Consider the following 19,984-nt stretch of genomic DNA (forward strand, 5'->3'; position numbering starts at 1 on the left):
TCCTTTCCTTTTGTGGGCTTGAGGCCCCTTCTTGGGACTCCAGGGCTCCATAGGGCTGAAGTCTGGCCTTGCTGACCCCATAGTTCAGAAGTCGATTCCGGGCCTGAGTTCCAGGGGCTGTGGTCCACAAAGGGTCAAGGAGCTATGGAGAGGGGAAAGGCGCCTGGAGCCGGGGTGTAAGAGCCAAAAGTGCTGCCAGGGAGCCACTGAGGTCATGCTTGTGTGGGTGAGGAAGAAGGATTCCAGCAAGGAAGGTGGAAGTCAGAGTAACTCAGGTATGAGAGGTGGGATCTGGGATGGGCCAGGAGTTCACAGTGCCATGAGGGTGTGCTTGCTGCAGCCCAGGCAGGCAGATCCTCAGGCTGAGCTGCCTCAACTCATGGATCCTCCCATGTTCCACTCCCCAGAGCCTGCACACACCATGCCTCTGGTCTGGAGGCCCTTCCTTCCTGTTCCACCTGGCCTTGGCTGATGCCCACCCATGCCTTAAGACACTGCTTCTGTGCCATCTCGTGAGCCAGGCCTTTCTCTGACTTTGCCAAGCTGAGTCCATCTTGTATTCCTTTGTGCATCCCACAACGCCACAAGCACAACCCTTAGGCTGGCATCTGGCCACATCTTTTGTTTATGGACTTACCTCCATCCCTAGCCCCCTGACCCATCTCATCAGATTCATGGTGGATAGGGAACAGGTGTCACTATCTCTGAAAGCTCCTGAGGCAGAGAACCTCTGAACATGAGTGTGGTCAACTCAGTGGCTGGGAATGTGTTGCCTCCAGCTCTACTCACTAGGCAAAGCCTGACCCAGACAGATGTTTGATGATGGAACAAGGAATCAGGGGAGCCTCAGGGAGCCCTTTGGAGGTTGCCTGGATGATATCCACATCATTCACCTTCACGCTGGGGCTGCCCTTGGATCAGTTCAGTTTTTTTTTTTTTTTTTTTTTTTTTTTGAGACGGAGTCTCGCTCTGCCGCCCAGGCTGGAGTGCAGTGGCCGGATCTCAGCTCACTGCAAGCTCTGCCTCCCGGGTTCACGCCATTCTCCTGCCTCAGCCTCCCGAGTAGCTGGGACTACAGGCGCCCGCCACCTCGCCCGGCTAGTTTTTTGTATTTTTTAGTAGAGACGGGGTTTCACCATGTTAGCCAGGATGGTCTCGATCTCCTGACCTCGTGATCCGCCCGTCTCGGCCTCCCGGATCAGTTCAGTTTTCTTCCTTCCTCCACCCCGTCAAGCTGACTCCGAGTCTGGCTCCCTGAGGTCAGCAGAGCCCCCTGACTTTTTCAGAGTCCAGCCTGCCTTAGACAAGATCTTGTTCACCTCCCACCAGCTATGGGTGCAGAGTGTCCTCAATGGTGCCTTGAGATTCCACCTGCTCAGGCACTGCTCCTGGCCACTGCCTCCCAAGGAGCTCTTCCCACCGTGATCACTGATGACTGCCTTGGGAAGCAACGCACTGGCGGCAAAGAGTGGGGTCTTTGGAACCAACCCAGGTGTGAATCTTGTGGAGCTTTCTCTCTCCGTATCCCAAATTCCTCATCTGTAAAAATCCAGGTTCTAAGGTTCACTTTCAGAAAGCAGCTTCTGAGGTGTCACGTGCTTCACACATTGCACTTAGAACAGTGTCTGGCACACACGGCAAAGGCTTCTTTAAAGACTCACTGAAGAATGAATGATTATCTGAGAGAAGGCAGTGCCATGTGAGGTGCCTGACACCTGCACACAGCAGATTCCATGTAAATGTAGGGATAATGGGCTTCGAATGGTAACCAACATTGTTCCCCAGAGTCTCCACCCCTTTGCCCTTTCTGGCATCCATCAGCCACACTTCCTGGGCTTGTTGCCCCCGGGGAGGAATGAGATGGAGCATAAAGTGAAAAATAGCATGTGAGTCTTTTTTTGGCTTTAGTTTCCAAAAGCCCTTGTGGAAAATGCCTTGCCCTGGGCAAGGACAAAAAAAAAGATAAGAAATGGAGGTTGGGCACAGTAGTTCACGCCTGTAATCCCAGCACTTTGGGAGGCCAAGGCGGGTGGATCATGTGAGGTCAGGAGTTCAAGACCAGCCTGACCAATATGGTGAAAACTCATTTCTATTAAAAATATAAAATTAGCCGAGTGTGGTGGCATATGCCTGTGATCCTGGCTACTTGGGAGACTGAGGCAGGAGAATCGCTTTAACCTGGGAGGTGGCGGTTGCAGTGAACTGAGATCGCACCATTGAACTCTAGCCTAGGCAACAAGAGTGAAATGCCAACTCAAAAAAAAAAAAAAAAAAAAAAAAGGGATTTGTGGGGAGTGGAGTTTCTCTCAGAGCCAGGGAAGATGGAGGCGACAGGGATGAGCGCAGAGCTAGGGGAGTCCATCTGGAGAGAGTGGGCTGGTGCTCCCTGGGGGAAGTGCTGCTTCCACACAGAGACCTGAAGGGCCTGGGGGAGCTGAGCTCAGTGGGGGCTGACTGCTGGAAGTTTCCAGTGAGTACACATTGCCATCAGCCAGGATCTAGTTGGGGATCTGCAAAGGACCAGAGGCTGCACTGGGGGTGGAGTCTTTGCCTGACTTTCACCTAATCGCCAGGCCAGCTGTCCTTTCTGCTAGCGTCTGTCCCCAAGGATGTCCTGTGAGGGCAGCCAGACCTGCCTGCAAGCATCCAGAAATGGAGGGCTTTGCTGTGCCCCGGGGACCAAGCTTGTCCTCTTCCTACTCACCCCATGGCAACAGCCCTTTCCAAGTCTCAGGAATCCCAGGGGCCCAAGGGGAGGAGGTGTGGCAGTGCGGGGCTATAGTGGTCCCAGCCCTCATACAGGCGCCAGTCGGTCCAGTGGAGAGCCCCCTTGAGGCAAGACCATCATGGAACACCAGCCTGTTGCCATCACATTTGTTCTTCTCTTCAGAAGATATTTTTTACCCCAAATCTACTCCAATATCAAAGGCCACCCACTGGTCACCATTACAACTTAAAGAATAGCCCCCAAAAGCCCCCGATTTGTGGGTGATCGCCATGACCCAAGACTCCTTGCCTTTGTGTGGACAGCCCCCTTCCCATAACTGAAGTGGGATCCAGAGCTTCTGCCATCTTTGTCCGCATCCCCAGTACATGTTCCTGTTCATTACTGTCCCTTAAAATGAAGCACCCAAACTGGCCATGAGGCCTCTGTCTCCTACGGGACTACTTCTCCAACGGGGTGCCTTTAGCTTTTTAAGAGGAATCACTGCTGGGTCCGTTGTTTGTCCTCACTGCCCCCCAAGTACTGTGCCCCCAACAGGAGGACGTTACTGTGTCACCATGTAACTAAAACTGGACTTCAGACATTTTCTTTGTCAGCAAAGCCAAAATAACGAGCTCCCTTGGCTGAGAGAGTGAGCAATTCTTTATCTGAGACAAGAAACCATTCCCATGAAAACTAGATGGAATTATTAATACAGGTTTTCATAAACATCTAGGAGACATTTCATTTTGTATATCTTTTTTGGTTTTTTTTTTTTTGGCATCTGAGATTCTTCAGGCACTTTCACAAAGGGTTGTTCAGCTGCACAATGTCACCGTTTTAGTGGACACCTAGTACTTACTCCATATAGATCCCAACATTGAAAAGTCGTTTTCACTTACATCTAATCAACCTACTGAAATGCCTTTCTGGTCACTGGTCAGGTGTGTTGGTGAGGAGGATACACTTGGTTCTTCTGTCCCCAAAGTAGCCATTTTAAGGAATATGTATCCAGATACCCATAGTGGTAAGCTCCTGGCAGCTTAACCAAATGCTAAAAGGGGTTGCTGGGTGCAGCGAGAAATGTTTGAGAGGAGAAGGTGGGGGAAGCACCAGGCCGAGCACGAGGTGTGCTGTGCAGTGTGTCCCATGGTGGACAGCGGGCACCTGGGGCTGGAATGCCATGCTGCAGCAGACCGGGGAGGGAAATTTGGGAAATGCTGTTTTCCTTCTCCACGCTTCTCTGAAAGTCAGCGAGCAGAGTGCTCTATTTTTATACTAAGTTATCCATTACACAGAAGCCTCAGTACCCAACCGGCTAGAATTTCAACAGAGGCTCATCTGTTTATTTTGGAGGCATAAAGACTTCCTCTTCATCATCACCGACGGTAAGGGAACATCAGCAAAGACTCATTTGTTTGACAACTGAGGTAAGGGAACATCAGTAAAGACTCCTTCATTTGACGCCTGGTTCCTGGGGCTCTCCTGGTATGGTGATGATTGGACCAGGATTTCCAGAAAGCCTAGCCAAGGTGCAGGCTGAGGAATAAAGATACGGATGTGAGCCATCTGAGAAAGCATATCCCATGCATATCCACTGCCTGTTTTCAACGTGCAGTGGAGGGGCCGGTATGAGGGTGCAGTGGCAAAAGTTCATTACAGCTGAGTGTAAACTAGAGAAGGTACCCCCACATTCTGATGGGTACACTCTTTTATGTTTCCAAAAGCAGCCCTTGCATGTATTATCCTACTTGATCCTAACAGTGATAACACCCCTACACAGACAAGAAAACTGAGGCTTAACGTGGGCACATGACTTGCTCTGAGACGATCAAACTCCAAACCTAGGTTTTCTGACTCCAAATCCAGAGTTTTTACCAAAGTGACACACAGTCTTCAGGGAACCAGGGAAAAACCTAGCATTGATTGAATACCTACTGTGTGTCTCACATGTCGTTTCTCCCATTTCATCCTCTTGCAGTCCTGCCCAGTAAGCATGAACTTGACCATTTTTCTGAAGAGGAAGCAAGTTCGGTTTTAAACAATTTGACCAACTACAAAGTTGGGGGGATTTGGGGTTAAAACCCAGTTATACTAGCTTGCAAAGGCAATTTTCTCTCCTCTCTGCTGATCTAGTCGTTGTGTATTAGATATGAGAAAACAAAGACCCAAGAGGTTAAGTGACTTTCGTGATCACACAGCTGGCTCAACTGAGAGCTGAAACCAAAATCTGACCCAGTACAACATGGGGGTCTGGGCCGGGTTATTGTCTAATCGTCACTTCCCTGAAATCAAACAGGACTATAATGAGGTACCTGCTTAGTGCTTCATAAGCAGCCCTAACATTTAGTAGAACAAAGTGTTGAAGGAGGTCTGGGACCTCAAAATGCCCGAAAGAATGGTATCAAAGCCAGCAGCCAGGGGCACAGCGAGGTCAGTTCTATATATAGATGTAATTGTTCACCAACTATTTCAACTAGCTTGTCTGAGCAGCCTTGGCTCTCTTTGGTCTGCTGTCTCCATGGGTGCCAGGAACTGTGCTGTGAATATCTGTGGATGCTGCATCATTAAGCCTATTGAGTATCTCACTGTCTGCTGATAGCCCAACTGTGACTCTGTTCAAACAAATAAAGGTACCTAATGCCTGCAACCTGAATTGTGGGCACATGGCCCAAGTGGTAATCAGAGATGGCCTATGTCACTGAGGCACAAGACCCACAAGAAGTGCAGAGAATAATAGAGATGCAGAGGCTATTCCCAGATTCCCACTGGAAGTCCAATTAGCAGTGACAAAAGGAGACACAGACGGAGGAGAGAGTTGCAGCAGATGGTCTCTATCCAGGAAGGAGCAGAAGAGATGCTGACGTCAAGAAAAGACGGGGGCTGTGACTCTACTGATGACTCTATTTCCTGTTCCGGGCTACTTGGCAGGGATTCTGGTAGGAAGAACATTTATTGTCAAACTTTAATGGGCTCTATGCTTCACAATTATTTGAGCATCTGAAGAGAGGAGAGGTTCTTGCAACTGCAGGAGGATATTTTGCCTGGCCACTGGTTGGGGCTCAGTTGCTGTTGTGAGTGGAGTTCTGATAGCATCTCTCCACCCCTGCAAATTTTTATAATGGCTAATTAGTATCTTGCAGGTAGGGTGGGGAAAAAAGTGGATCTCTGAGCCTTTTGAGGGTCAAGGATTGGACGGCAGCTCTGCTGCACTGGGCCATATTGCAGTGAGAACAACAGAGCCCAAGAGAGGGAACTCATAATTAGGAAAGCACTTAGAATCACGGTGAACAGTTGTGCAGGTTGTGCACTGAACAACATTGCGGCATCATTTACTTCTTAATCTCTCTTTAGATTTTTATGGTGCACAACATGCAAATTATATATGACAACCCTGGCAGTCTACACTAGCAAACCTTACACAGCCCCAAACTGTAAAGGTCAGAGAAGGGAATGGATTCTAGGTATAGCATATTGCAAATACTGGAATCCACCTTGACCTGCCCACTCAGGTGCCCTGGTATATTTGGAAGAAGATGGCTTCAGGTTTGTTTGAACTTAAAGTGCTACAGCACCAAATGCTATTACAATTTAGGATATAAGCAATTTTTGTATGAAATGTATCATTCTCACTCTCAGTTCTCCAGAGTCAGAAGGAACTAAGAAAGGTTTACCTGGAGGTCAGCAGGAGCAGATGGATGAATGGGAGCCAGGGACGGAGGGAGGTGGGCTACCAAGCCTTGGTACAGCTGACAGCAGCTCCAGTGTGGTCAGCAGGTTTCCCTGGTGGGGGCTGTGGCTGCCACAGTTTCGAATGATGCAATGGGAGTGACATCTCCAAGGACTGTGAAGGAGCTGGGGTGGGGGTCATTCAAGTTACAGGGACCTGATGAAATTCCCCTTTGGCTGTCCATGAGTGCCAATTGAAACTAGCTTGAAAATCTGCAGAGGGAGATTGGGAGCCTCACACACACTTGGGAAGGGGAGAGTTTGTGGAAGATAGGGGCTTGGCAGAGCTGAGCATTAGGGATCAATGGAACATGGCCTCATTTACACTCAATGGCTATCCAAGGCTAATGCCTGCTGGCTACACAGATATGTTCATTTCGCTGCAGAGACAGGGAGGGTGTCAATAAATGCTTCATCTTGTATCCCTCGCATCTGCAGGCCACAGAGGAAAGGCTCTACACCCAGACACACAAGGAATAAAGCAGTGTGTGCCTCCCAGAGTGGGTGGAAAGACAATGATCGAACAATCAAATGCGGTCACAGAGCCAGCAGGAATGAAGCAACTGGTGTCCAGTAGAGAAGAGGGAGAGAAACCTCAAGGTCGTAATTTCACAGAGGTTCTTGACACAAGGTGGGATTCACTGCTGTCTAAAAAGGGGTCTTGGGATCTTGTGGAGTTTTTTTCTGAAGCTACTTCCTCAGTGTGTTGTGTGGCCAAAATCAGGAAGAAAATAAAACCCACCTGTTAAGATATGTTGCACTCAGAAAACCTGGCTCAGCTGACGGGGTATCTATCACACTAAGTATGCTGACATCTTCCAGGATTCTTGAGAAGGGCCAAGTAGAAGTATCTAAATTCACCAAAATGATAGCATGCTGTAAGAGAAAAGACTAAACAAAAATATGACCTCAAGGTAAGAGGATAGCTTGAGACCAGGCATTCAAGACCAGCCTGGGCAACCCTGTCTCTACAAAAACAAAAAACAAAAAAATTAGCCAGGCATGGTGGTGTGACCTATAGTCCCAGCTACTAGGGAGGCTGAGGTAGGAGGATTGCTTGAGTCAGGAGTTCAAGACTGCAGTGAGCCCTGATCACACTGCTGCACTCCAGCCTCGGCAACAGAGTGAGACCCTGTCTCAGGGAAAAAAAAAATAAAAAATCCTCTTCTGTCCAAAATAATACAGGCTGAGAGGGAAAGTCATAAAGTTTGTAAGATTCAGCTGAAGGAAAAGACAGAAAGCATACTGTTTTAATGCAGCAAGAAGAAAACTTATGAAATTGTGATAACAGGTTGTACCCTTAAGTTAAGAATTTCTAAAGTTTAATTTTCACAATAACCTACTTTAAGGACAGTCGTGCAAGTAGTTAGTTCTCAATAAGTTCCACAGTGCCACTGCTGTCAACAAGACATTGTTTAAATGAATTGTTAGTCAGGGGTGTATGTCAGAGATGATAAATTCCTCTTCAAAGGTTTTAATTCCCTCTTCCTCCAGTTCTTTGTTTCTCTAGTCTCTATAGTTACCCATGCTGTAAACAACCCTTCCTGCCCTGGCCGTGCCCTGACATGTCCTGACAAGTCTAGACATGCCTTGCGTCATAATGGATAGCCTTCCCCTTCCTGCCTAGATAGCTGTGTTCAATTTCAAACATTAGCCAATCAGGTCAGTTTAGACTGTGCAGTCCAATCCCAGTCAATGGAGAAAGAACACAGCAGTAGGAACCAATTGCATTAGGGATAAAAACCCCTGCCCTACCCACCTGCTTGGTGTTCTCTTGCAATCGTGACTGGCACAAGCTGCCTCCTTCTGCAGAAGTAAATTTGCCTTGCTGAGAAAATTTCTGTTGAAGTGCTATTTCGTTTGCAGCACCCAAACTTATTTCTAACAAATTTGGGGGCCTGTCTGGGATTTCCTTTCTCCCCTGGGGAAGGGTCTGGTCCTCTCTCATGAGGAGGCACACCTGCTGCCTCATTGTGGTGGCCTCAGGGGAAGGAATCGAGACTCACTCAGTGTGATGAATAAACCTGGACTCTCAGCAACACAGGAAGAAACAGACCAACAACTTGGAAAAAAGAAAAAAAAAAAAGGTAATCACATACTACGGCATCCAGGTAACTCTGTGCACAGACCACGGTAAAAAACGTCACAGGGGTGACAAAGTATTTCCCTGATGGTCGGGACATCTCGGAGGTTGAAAGTTGAAAGTGTGTGAACAAGCACTACTGGTGTGTGGAGTGAGTGAGTCCAATCTGTGGTTCTGTGGTCATCTCATATGACTTATGGCAGCCTTTTGGGGGTCCTGTCAGGGGTTTATACTGACCCACCGATGTTAAAAGGGACACAACGTTCCCTTCAGGGAAGCAGCCAGAGAGGAGGAAACGAAAGGAAAAGAGTGCAAGAAGCCTCCACTAGGGGGTGTTGAGGCTCTAGAGAAAAGGGAAGCAAGAAATCCCTAATACGGGCGATTGAGCCTCTAGAAGAAAGGAAAGGCGAGAAATCTCCAGTGGTGGGGATTGAGCCTCACACAAACCTCCAGTCGTAGGGAAGGCAAAAAATTTCCAGTAGGGTAAGTTGAGCCTCACCCCAAAACCATCAAGATGGGAAATACCCCAAGACAGACAGGCAGTAAAAAGGATAAAGCTAACAGCAATGATATTCCCCTTGATAGTCCCCTAGGTCTCATGTTAAAGTATTGGAAAGATAGTGAAAGGACTAAGCATAAGAAAAAGCAACAAATGTTAAAATATTGTTGTTTTATTTGGACCTAGGAACCAATTCCCAAACCCTCAATTTTCTGGCCAAAATTTGCATCAAATGAGGATTATATTTGTCAGCTTCTAATAGAACATGTTAATAACAAGAGTCCAGTTTCCCAAGAAGAGATAGATTATGCCTTGTGTTGGTGACAAGGACCTATTCTTCTATACGCTCTAAAAGATAAGCATAAACCAGAGAATGTTTCCCCTAAGGAAACTGAAACTCTGGACTCCAAGCTATTTATGCCTTGGGACCCGCTAGATCACCTTCCCCCACCAAACACCCCTATCTTTCCTCCCCTCAAGAACTGCTGTCCCAGACCCTTCTCCTACCACCATTGTTCCCCCTCCTTATAACCCTGCCTCTTGGAAATTGTCCCTAGAGCCCACTCACTACCAGCCTAAGTACCCTTCCCTAAAGGGACTTCAGTGTGAAACAGAGCAATGTAAAAAAAGATATTCACAATTTCCCCCCCACCTACCTCAGGGGAATCAGCTCCAGCTCTTTTCCGCTTGAGGGAAGTGCCCGTAGGAGGAGGCTTTGTAAATGTTCCTTTAACCATCTCAGAAGTATGAAACCTAAAAAGAGAGCTTAAGCCACAATTAGATGACCCTTATGGGGTAGCAAACCAAATTGACCAGTTTCTAGGACCACAGTTATATACCTGGGCTGAGCTAATGTTCATCCTAAGCATCCTCTTCTCAGGGGAAGAAAGAAGCACAATCCATAGAGCTGCTATGGTAGTCTGGGAATGTGAACACCCGCCTGGCCAAAATGTTCCTGCAGCAGATCGAAAATTCCCCCCACAAGACCCCCAGTGGGATAATAACAATGCACCCTGTCAAGAAAACATGCAAGACCTTAGGGAAATGATAATAAAAGGGATCAAAGAAATCAGTCCCTTGAATCCAGAATCTTACCAGAGCATTTGATATACAGCAAGGGAAAGATGAAGGGCCTATAGAATTTTTAGACAGATTAAAGGACAAATGAGAAAGTATGCTCATCTAGGTCTCAAGGATCCTCTTGGGCAGGGAATGTTAAAACTTAATTTTATACTAACAGTTGGCCAGATATTTCAAAGAAATTACAAAAGATAGAAAATTGGAAAACCATCCCATGAGTGAACTTCTTAGGGAGGCTCAAAAAGTGTATGTAAGAAGGGCTGAAGAAAAACAAAAGCAGAAGGCAAGAATTCTGCTGCTCACCATACAACAAAGTACTCAGGGGGCCAGCACCTATAAAGAGCCTAGGCCCCAACTTTTCAGGCCATATAAAGAGCACCAAAGAGCAAAGTCTGGGAACTTAAAATTAGGAAAGGAAGAAAGGATCTCTTTAAAGGCTATAATGCTTTGAAAACTGTGTTGGCAGTGTGGCATGACTGTTTCAAGTAGATAAAAGCTTGTCATTTTACCCCATCCTGGCATGACTGTGAAGCTGGCAAGGAAAGAGGAAGAAGGGCAAGTTTGGATGCAAGCTGGGTAGCTGGGACAGGTTGACCGAGGGACCACTCTGGAGGTCTCTTGTGCCCGGCGTTGCCGGCTTCAGCCCAGTCACGTGTTTACAGCAACCAGAGTCCCTGCAAATGTGTGGCTGGCTGTGGTCAGGGCCTACTAGCACCATCAGCACACTCCCACCAATGGCTTAGCTCCTCTCTGCCAGGCCAACTAAGAGTGCTTTGTCCTGGGTGGGACATAGGGACTGAGAGAGATGGGGGAAGACATAACACCCAGGAATGAAAATATGGATTTAGAGAAGGAACCAGTAAGTAGGAGACAGAAGTGAAATATAAAAACTGATCAGCTAGTACCAAATTTCTGTGAATTCTGGAAGCAGGGACAAATCTATTAGGAAGAGACTTCATGCTAAAACTAGGCTTGGGCCTCCAAATCAATTATGGAAAATTCCTCCCCTCCCTAAACTTGCTCACTACTGCAGACAAAGAACACATTCATCCTGAGGTATGGTCAAAAGACAGGAAGTGAGGAAAGTTACAGCTTCCTATCATTCATGTTAAAGTAAAAATCCCTGGGGAAGTAGTAAAGAGAAAGCAATACCTTATTCCTTTAGAATCCAGGGTAAATTTAAAACCAGTAATTAAAGGTCTTCTCCATGATGGGCTTCTTGAACTCTGTATGTCTCCCTATAACACTCCAATACTGCCTGTAAAGAAGCCAGATGGGTCATATCTGTTGGTGTAAGACCTTAGAGCTATTATTCAGATAGTCCAAACTACACATCCTGTTGTTCCCAATCCTTATACTATTATCAGTAGGATCCCATACAGCCACCAGTGGTTTATAGTAATAGATTTAAAAGATGCCTTCTGGACTTGTCCATTAGCAGAGGACAGCTGGGACCTATTTGCTTTTAACTGGGAAAACCATCACTCAATTTCTCAAAAACTATATATTAGGTCTGTCTTCTGCCCTCTCTTCCCTCAGGACTGAAGGCATTCTAGCCCAGACTCCACCTCTTGAATTTCCAGTTCACCACCACCAGACTGGAGATCATGTCCTCATCAGGAGTTGGAAGAAGGGAAGCTCAAGCCCGCTTGGGAAGGATCTTAATTAGTGCTCTTAACAACTAAGACAGCAGTTCGGACCGCCAAGAAGGGCTGGACTCATCACACTCGAGTTAAGTGGGCACCACCCTTCCCAGAATCATGGACCATTGTTCCAGGACCAACTGCTACCAAGCTAAGGCTAAAGTGGTTTAACCCTCTTATTCTGTATTTCTTTCCTTCCCCCTTCTATCACTAGTCCCCTTATCATTAATGTAACCAACTCAAGCTCACCCCAAACTATTACCTTTGATGCTTGCCATGTTATACCCTGCGGAGATTTGTCAAGTCAAAAGCAACTCTCCACCTCAGAAAAGTGTCTCTCTCCTTCCTGGCTCTCCTCAGACTGGGCATTTGTTAACTGCGATAAGTTAGTTTGGGAAGAGTTTGACAAACATTCCAGTATGAACTGGGAATCTAGTCCTCTTAGAGCAGAGCTTCTCTGCCGAAGTTGGTGCAATGTTCCATGAAATACTAAAGAGTAAGGATGGACCTCCCCAACTAGTACTCACAGTTTCTTAAAACCATAGATTCATTTTACTAAAGGAATTACCCCTCCCAATTGTCAGCTGAACCAATGTAATCCAGCACAGATTACCATCTCTGCTCCTCAGAGTTCTTCCCCTTCATTAACCATTTCTATGGTATGGGAGCAGAAGTGTCGGGGAAGGACCCCATAGGATCCTTTGAAATGTGCTTCATTGCTTCCCCACCTCCTGCACCCCCTTCTCCCTCTCCTAAGTTCTCTGCTAACCAAACCTTTTCTCATTATATACCCAATGATAAAACCAAAGTAGCTGTTGTAGAGGTTAAAGATTTAAAACAAATTATAGCAATTGAAACAGGGTATCAGGATGCAAATGCTTGGCTGGAATGGATTAAATATTCTGTTCACATGCTAAATAAAAGCGACTGTTACTCTTGTGTGACAGGCAGGCCAGAGACCTAAATTGTCCCCTTTCCACTTGGGTGGTCCTCTCACGGACTGGGCATGAGCTGTATGGGAGCTCTCTTCCACAGCCCCACATCCCAAGGCGATGAGTCATGCAAGACTCTTTCACTGTTGTTCCCTGAGGTCAAAAGCCCTGTGGGTCAGCCTCCGAGGGCCATCGGCCTCCAGCCCCTCATACTAACTTCACCTCATGCCTTTTACAACAGGGGGAAACGCTGGCATTCCTTGGAGACTTAACAGGGTGCTGTGAAACCAAGCCTTTTCAACAGCTTACCAATCAGTCTGCCCTTGCTCATCCCTGAACAAATGTGTGGTGGTATTGCAGGGGACTATTGCTGGCTACTCTGCCAAGTAACTGGAGTGGCACTTACGCTCTAATTCAATTGGCTATCCCTTTCACCTTGGCATTTCAACTAAGAAAGTTGAAAACAGAATATCATAAAAAGAGAGATGTCTCTCAAGGATCCTTTGAGCCTCATGTTTATATAGACGCTATTGGAGTACCACAAGGGTTACCAGATGAATTCAAAGCCTGAAATCAAATAGCTGCAGGATTCGAGTCTATATTGTTCTGGTGATCGACTGTAAACAAGAATGTAGCTTAGATAAATTATGTCTATTATAATCAACAACACTTTGCTAATTATACTAGAATACTATTAAAGGAATACTTGAACAATTAGACCCTACGGGGCAAATGGCCTGGGAAAATAGAATAGCCCTTGACATGATATTAGCTAAAAAAAAAAAAAAAGGTGGGGTTTGTGTCATGATTGAAGTCCAATATTGTACTTTTATTCTTAATAACACTGCCCCTGATGGAACAATAACAAAAGCCTTACAAGGCCTTACTTCCTTATCAAATGAGTTAGCTAAAAATTCTGGAATAAATGACCCCTTTACAAGCCTCATGGAAAAATGGTTCAAGAAATGGAAAGGAATTATGACCTCAATATTCACCTCCCTTGTAATCTTTAGAGGCATGCTCATTCTTGTAGGGTGCTGTATCATATCCTGTATATGAATACAGGTTTCGTGCAAAGACTTACAGAAACAGCTCTCACCAAAACCTCCCTAGTTCACCCTCACCTTATTCAAATAAACTCTCCCTTCCAGATGCCCAAGAAGAACAGCAGAGCTGAGACATGCTGAGGCGTTTTGAAGCAGAAAAACTATAAAATCAAGAGGGGGACATTGTCAGAGATGATACATTCCTCTTCAAAAGTTTTAATTCCTTGTCCTTCCGGTTCTTTGTTTCTCTAGTCTCTATAGTTACCCGTGCTGTAAACAACCCTTTCCGCCCTTGCCGTGCCGTGACATGCCCTGAGAAGCCTAGACATGCCTTGTGCCCTAAGGGATAACCTTCCCCTTCCTGCCTAAATAGCTGTGTTCAATTTCAAACATTAGCCAATCAGGTCAGTTTAGACTGTGCAGTCCAATCCCAGCCAATGGAGAAAGAACACAGCAGTAGGAACCAATTGTATTAGGGATAAACACCCCTGCCCTACCCTACTCAGCGTTCTCTTATGACCGTGACTGGCACAAGCTGCACTCTTCTGCAGAAGTAAATTTGCCTGGCTGAGAAAATTTCAAGTGCTATTTCTTTTGTGGCACCAACACTTATTTCTAACAGTGTACATCACATCGCTCCCACTTCTGTGTTTTGTTTTGTTTTGTTTTAATGTGATTTGGGGAGTAAAGGGCATCTGAAGAAATTTCCATGACCAAATAAGGGGAGATGTTTGCTGTGGTCTCCATACAAATTGAACTTTGAAAGTCACATGTGAGATTTAAAAATAATAAAAGCAGTAGATAGTACCCAGAAAGTAGCAACCTTATGCAGTCTGTGCTTCCCAGAAACCCCTAAGACAGTGCATCTGAAACAAAAAAGGAAATATAGAAGACCAAACTGTGGGTGGTCATATTTAAAGGGTCATAAACAATTATGGTGTCATTGTAATGGAGAAAAAGTCTTTAACATAGTTTAAGAAACAGACTACCGGCGTTATCCACTGACTGCCTAGACAGTCAAATCGACAATTGATCAGGCTCTGCTTCATTGTATCTTTTCTTTTGTTGCCTCAAATAATTGTCTCCCAACTGGAGAGACAAAAATCTTTGGCTGGGCTTCAAATCCCTTTGCACAGCACAAATCATCTGTGGATTTAGTAAATACTTCCAACATATTATATACATTACTATTTTTCATATTGGTATTAATAATACAAATCCAATAGAAAGCATTACTAAAAGTGATTGACTACTTTTTTTTCATGTATTTCCTTAAGCAGTGCATGCTAAATAAATCCAAATCCTATTATAAATTTATGTCTTTCATACTAAATGATATTGATTAATTGCAAAAATAATGACTTCTTATCTAACATTCACTGATCAATTATTATGTGCCCAGTAATATGTGAAGCCCTTCACATGAAATATCTCAATTAATCCTCATCACAATTTTACAAGGTAGCGTCATCATAACCCTCATTTTATAGATAAAGAAGCTGAGGCCTGAAGAGTTTGGTAACTCACCTGCACTCAAATAGGTAACAAGAGGGAGATCCAGGCCGTAAGAGCAGATTGACCTGTACATTAATTACACGTAATACAGCCTCATGTGCTCTATCAGAAAAAGAGAAAACTGGAGAGTATAAAGTAACATACCTCTCATAATCCTGCTCATCAGACATAAGACTGGTAGACAATGTTAGGTTGTGTCCTTCTAGTCATTTTTTTAAATGTCCCCCACTGAAGTGGTTTTAGGCAGCACATTTTGTTTTGTATTTTCACACAGCATCTACATAGACCAAAATGTTTTTCTAGAATATTATGCATTTTGCAGTGTGTGGTTATTTGACCATTCTTGTTGTGTACATTTAGGTGGTTTCCAACATTCGTTATCATAAATAATGCTGTGTGGCAGATTACACAACTTGCCCACATAGTATCCCCATTATCAAGAGGTGAAGCCTATGTCTCCACTCCTCACGTCTGCATCAGCTGTGCGACGTACTTTGGCCAACACTGCCTGTGTCCACGAGCGTACCCAGCAGAGACTTGGCACAAGCTGCACACCGGGACTGGCTCTCTTGCTGCTCTTGGGACCCCACAATTGCCATCGTATGAGGAAGTCCAGGCTCGCCTGCTGCCCCTTCAGCCCTGCCAACAGGTTGCCAACCACCACGCCTATGAGGAGGTTAGCCTCCATCATCCAGCACCCCCCAATTCGCCATCCTCTCCCAGACGGCCAGCAGGGATTGGACAAGCTGCCCAGATGAGGAGAACCACACAGCTGACCCACAGAAGTGTGAACTAATTACATGGCTGCTCTAAGATTTGGGGTGGTTGGTTAACAGCAAAAGCTAATACATACTGCAGTGAATACTCATGAATATACAAGTTTATACAAGTTTAAGAGTAGAAGTTACAATAGGGAATGAGAAATGGAGTGAGGTTTAAGAATGGGATGAGGTTCAGGGATGAAGGAAGAACAGGGGAGGCTCAAGGAGAAGAGGACAGGAATGCGATAGAGTCCTAGATGAGAAGAGAGTTTGGGATGGAGATGACAGGCTCCAGAATCAGTGAGGATATCTATGTGCATTTACTTAATAATTTTCAAAATCTGAACATGTATTGATTTGTTTATTAAGCTGCATCAAAATGTCATTTGCAGAGAGTGTATATTCCCCATATACTGACACAAAACATTGATTGTTCTCTTTCCTCCTCGCCAGTGTGATAAGTTAGAATGATACCTGCATGTCTGAGTTTTGCACTCGGCAATTAATAGTAGCATTGAATTTGTTTCCACGTGGTTACCATCCTTTTGTTCTCCTGTTTGTGTTTGGCCCATTTCACCAAATTTTTGCAAGCCTTTTCCAAGTCAATTTCCACCCCACCCCTGGCTCCAGGCCACTATCGTTGTGCGTTTTTCTATCATTACACATTAAAATTGTATAAGCTTTTAAAATTTATTCCATTTCTTTGCACATCCATTTATTTTTATGGTTAGTGCTTTTTCTATCTTTTTTAAGTTTTATTTTTTAATTGACATATAATAATTATACATATTCATAGGGTATATAGTGATGTCTTGCTATCTATAGTGCATAATGATCAGATCAGGGTAATTAGGATATCCATCATCTCAACCAATGTTTAATCATCTCAACCTTTGTCTTGGGAATATTCCATACCTCCCTCTAGCTGTTGAAACAATATGATGTATTATTGTTAACTATAGTCATCCTACAGTGCTGTAGAACACTAGTGCCTATTCCTCCCATCTCTCTTAATGTCTAGGCTTTTTGATAAATAAATGTATTTTAATCTTTCTTTTGTTAAATGGAACAAACTTTCTGTAACTCTGTTAAACTGCCTTTCCCACACCAAATGTACATAGAGATTCACCCTATATTTTCTTCTGTTCATTTTTACATTGAACTTTTAGTGCATCTCAGATGTATTTTAATATATACTATGAAACATCTATTGTTATTATTTCACAAGAGTTTATCAGTTATCTCATATTATCTTGTCCCACTGACCACACACTCAGACACACACCCAAAAATACTTGGATCTGTTTCTGTTATCTTGTTTGATCCTACATTGTTACAGACTTTTATCATTGCAATATCTGAATAACTGGTAGTATAAGCACACTATCTCCCTAACCAATGCTTTTTCTTTTCTTTCAATATTTTCCTGGCAGTTCTTGTTCATTTATCTTTCCAATGCACTGTAGAATCAGTTTATCAGGTTCTTCTAAAAAATACTGGCAGGGCATGGTGGTTCACACCTGTAATCCCTGCACTTTGGGAGGTCCAGGCAGGTGGATTACCTGAGGTCAGGAGTTCAAGACCAGCTTGGCCAACATCATGAAACCCCATCTCTACTAAAAATACAAAAAATTAGCTGGGAGTAGTGGCACATGCCTGTAATCCCTGCACTTTGGGAGGCCGAGGCGGGTGGATCACCTGAGGTCAGGAGTTTGAGACCAGCCTGGCCAACAGGATGAAACTCCATCTCTACTAAAAATACAAAAAATTAGCTGGATGTGGTGGTGCATGCCTGTAATCTCAGCTACTCAGGAGGCTGAGGCAGCAGAATTGCTTGAACCTCAGAGGCGGGGGTTGTAGTGAACCAAGATCACACCACTGTACTCCAGCCCGGGCAACAAGAACAAAACTCCAGCTCAAAAACAAAAACAAACAAACAAACAAATCTGGTAAATTTGTTTAAGTTCCTTATAGATTCTGGATATTAGACCTTTGTCAGATGGGTAGATTAGAATTTTTTTCTCCCACTCTGCAGGCACATGGATGAAGTTGGAAGCCATCTTTCTCAGCAAACTATCACAGGAACAGAAAACCAAACACTGCATGTTCTCACTCATAAGTGGGAGTTGAACAATGAGAACACATGAACACAGGGAGGAGAACATCACACACCGGGGCCTGTCGAGGGGTGGGGAGCAAGGGGAGGGAGAGCATTAGGACAAATATCTAATGCCTGCGGGGCTCCAAACCTAGATGATGGGTTGACAGGTGCAGCAAACCACCATGGCACATGTGTACCTATGTAAATAACCTGCAGTTCTGCACATGTATCCTGGAACTTAAAGTAAAATTTAAAAAAGAGATATAATTATCATAAATGCAAAAACGAATATATTAAAAAAATACTTGGGAGCCATGATTTTTAATCATTATTTACATTTTTATTTCCTTAAGTCTTATTTGTCCAAGTAGACTGTAGGCTTCCTAAGGACAATAATCATATGTTGGAATAAAAGTCTTTGTCATCTCCACAATGCCTGGCACATAGATGATGCCTAGTGAATGTGTGTTGACATAGCAACCACTCCCTGGAAATCTATGTCACCAGACGCTTTTTAAAAATAAATATGTTTAAACTATCTATTAAAAGAAAGAAATAGCAGTGTATACTACACATCTAATTTCAACAAACCTGGTGAAATGTTTTAAAAATTTAAATGTGCATCAACATTTAAATGATTCTACACAAAATAAATTAACAGATCAAATTTGAAGTTTAATGCCAAAAAAACTGTCCAATGTCTTTTTTTGTACTTGGCTTTGATTGCTATGTTGAATATTGCTAAGTTAGGTAAGCCATTACTTGGACTTTGCATTATGTTACATTTTCTGTGTATGCTTGTGATGAAACTTAGTAAGATTGACTTCTGTTATAAGAATGTCTCTGTATACAAAATTTTAAAACAAAATCTTAAGAAAGGTAAGCTAAATCTATATGACTGACTCATAGTCCTGACTTTTAAATTTTGACTTCATTCATTTGTTAAAGAATTCCATAAGGGTAGAGCTGAAAGTGGCCTAGAGAGCCAATTCCTTCATTTGACCAGGAAACTGAGATCTAAAAAAGTAAGGTCAAGGCCATAGAGTTAGTTGATGGCAGAGCTGGGACTAGAATCAACTCTGCTCCTTCTCACTCTAGTAATTCCAAACTTGTTGTTCTTCTCTCAAGATCAAATTAAAGTTACTTTTTTAGAAGCAGCCTTTCTAAAATTTTTGCCCTTATTTTTGAGAGAAGGTTGTCATTAGATCAAACTAACAACAAGGGCCCTAAAACTCTAAAACGATAAGTGTTTGCAAAAAGCTAAATCTGCTTTTTTAGAAAGACCACGATCACTTTCAATACAAAATGGCAGCTCAGTAAAGCCATTGACAAAATACAGAATGGGCATAAAAAGTCAAAAGAGGCAGACAGAGGAAAATGTGGCAGTACATGCCAAAGGAGAAGTGACTTTCAATAGACACTATAAATGGACAAATCCATCAAGCTGACAGAGAGGGTGGAGCTGGAAGACAGCAGGAGGCGCATCGGGTGGTACTGAAGGAGAAAGAAGGAAGCATGAAAAACATTTCGAACAGCTCTCCACTTCACAGGATTTCACAAGCCACTTCAACTACTGAGATATATTGAGGAGGTTCCCATCTGGTGAAGAAGACAGTTTTATGACCTAGAGTGTAAATAATCCAAACAGAAGGAAAATGCCCCCAATCAAAGGCAATGCAGCCAGAAGGCTGTCTGACCACAGACCATTCATTGCCTCCAGCCAGGTAAAGGTGAGTTACAAAAGATGAATGTCAGGTAGGTGGCCCATAGCTCTTTAAATTTAGTCCAGCAAGAGAGAATTTTATAGATCCACGCATCATGTGTCAAGCAAAAGGGAAATACTTATGTTCAGTCTTCTTTTAGAGAAATAAACACCAACAAGAGTGCAAAA

The 19,984-nt window shown here is 44.2% G+C and overlaps 1 long non-coding RNA gene across 1 annotated transcript; it reads right to left on the reverse strand.

The window, feature by feature from the left end:
* Positions 1 to 6,753: 6,753 nt before the first annotated feature.
* Positions 6,754 to 13,879, reverse strand: LOC110743027. Its single transcript, XR_004184183.1, has 4 exons — positions 13,795 to 13,879; positions 11,248 to 11,353; positions 9,672 to 9,768; positions 6,754 to 7,284 (listed from the first exon to the last, which is right to left on the reverse strand). It is a non-coding gene; the product is annotated as an uncharacterized LOC110743027 (long non-coding RNA).
* Positions 13,880 to 19,984: the final 6,105 nt, after the last annotated feature.

This window comes from Papio anubis, chromosome 6, assembly GCF_008728515.1.
Source record: "Papio anubis isolate 15944 chromosome 6, Panubis1.0, whole genome shotgun sequence".
NCBI lineage: Eukaryota > Metazoa > Chordata > Mammalia > Primates > Cercopithecidae > Papio > Papio anubis.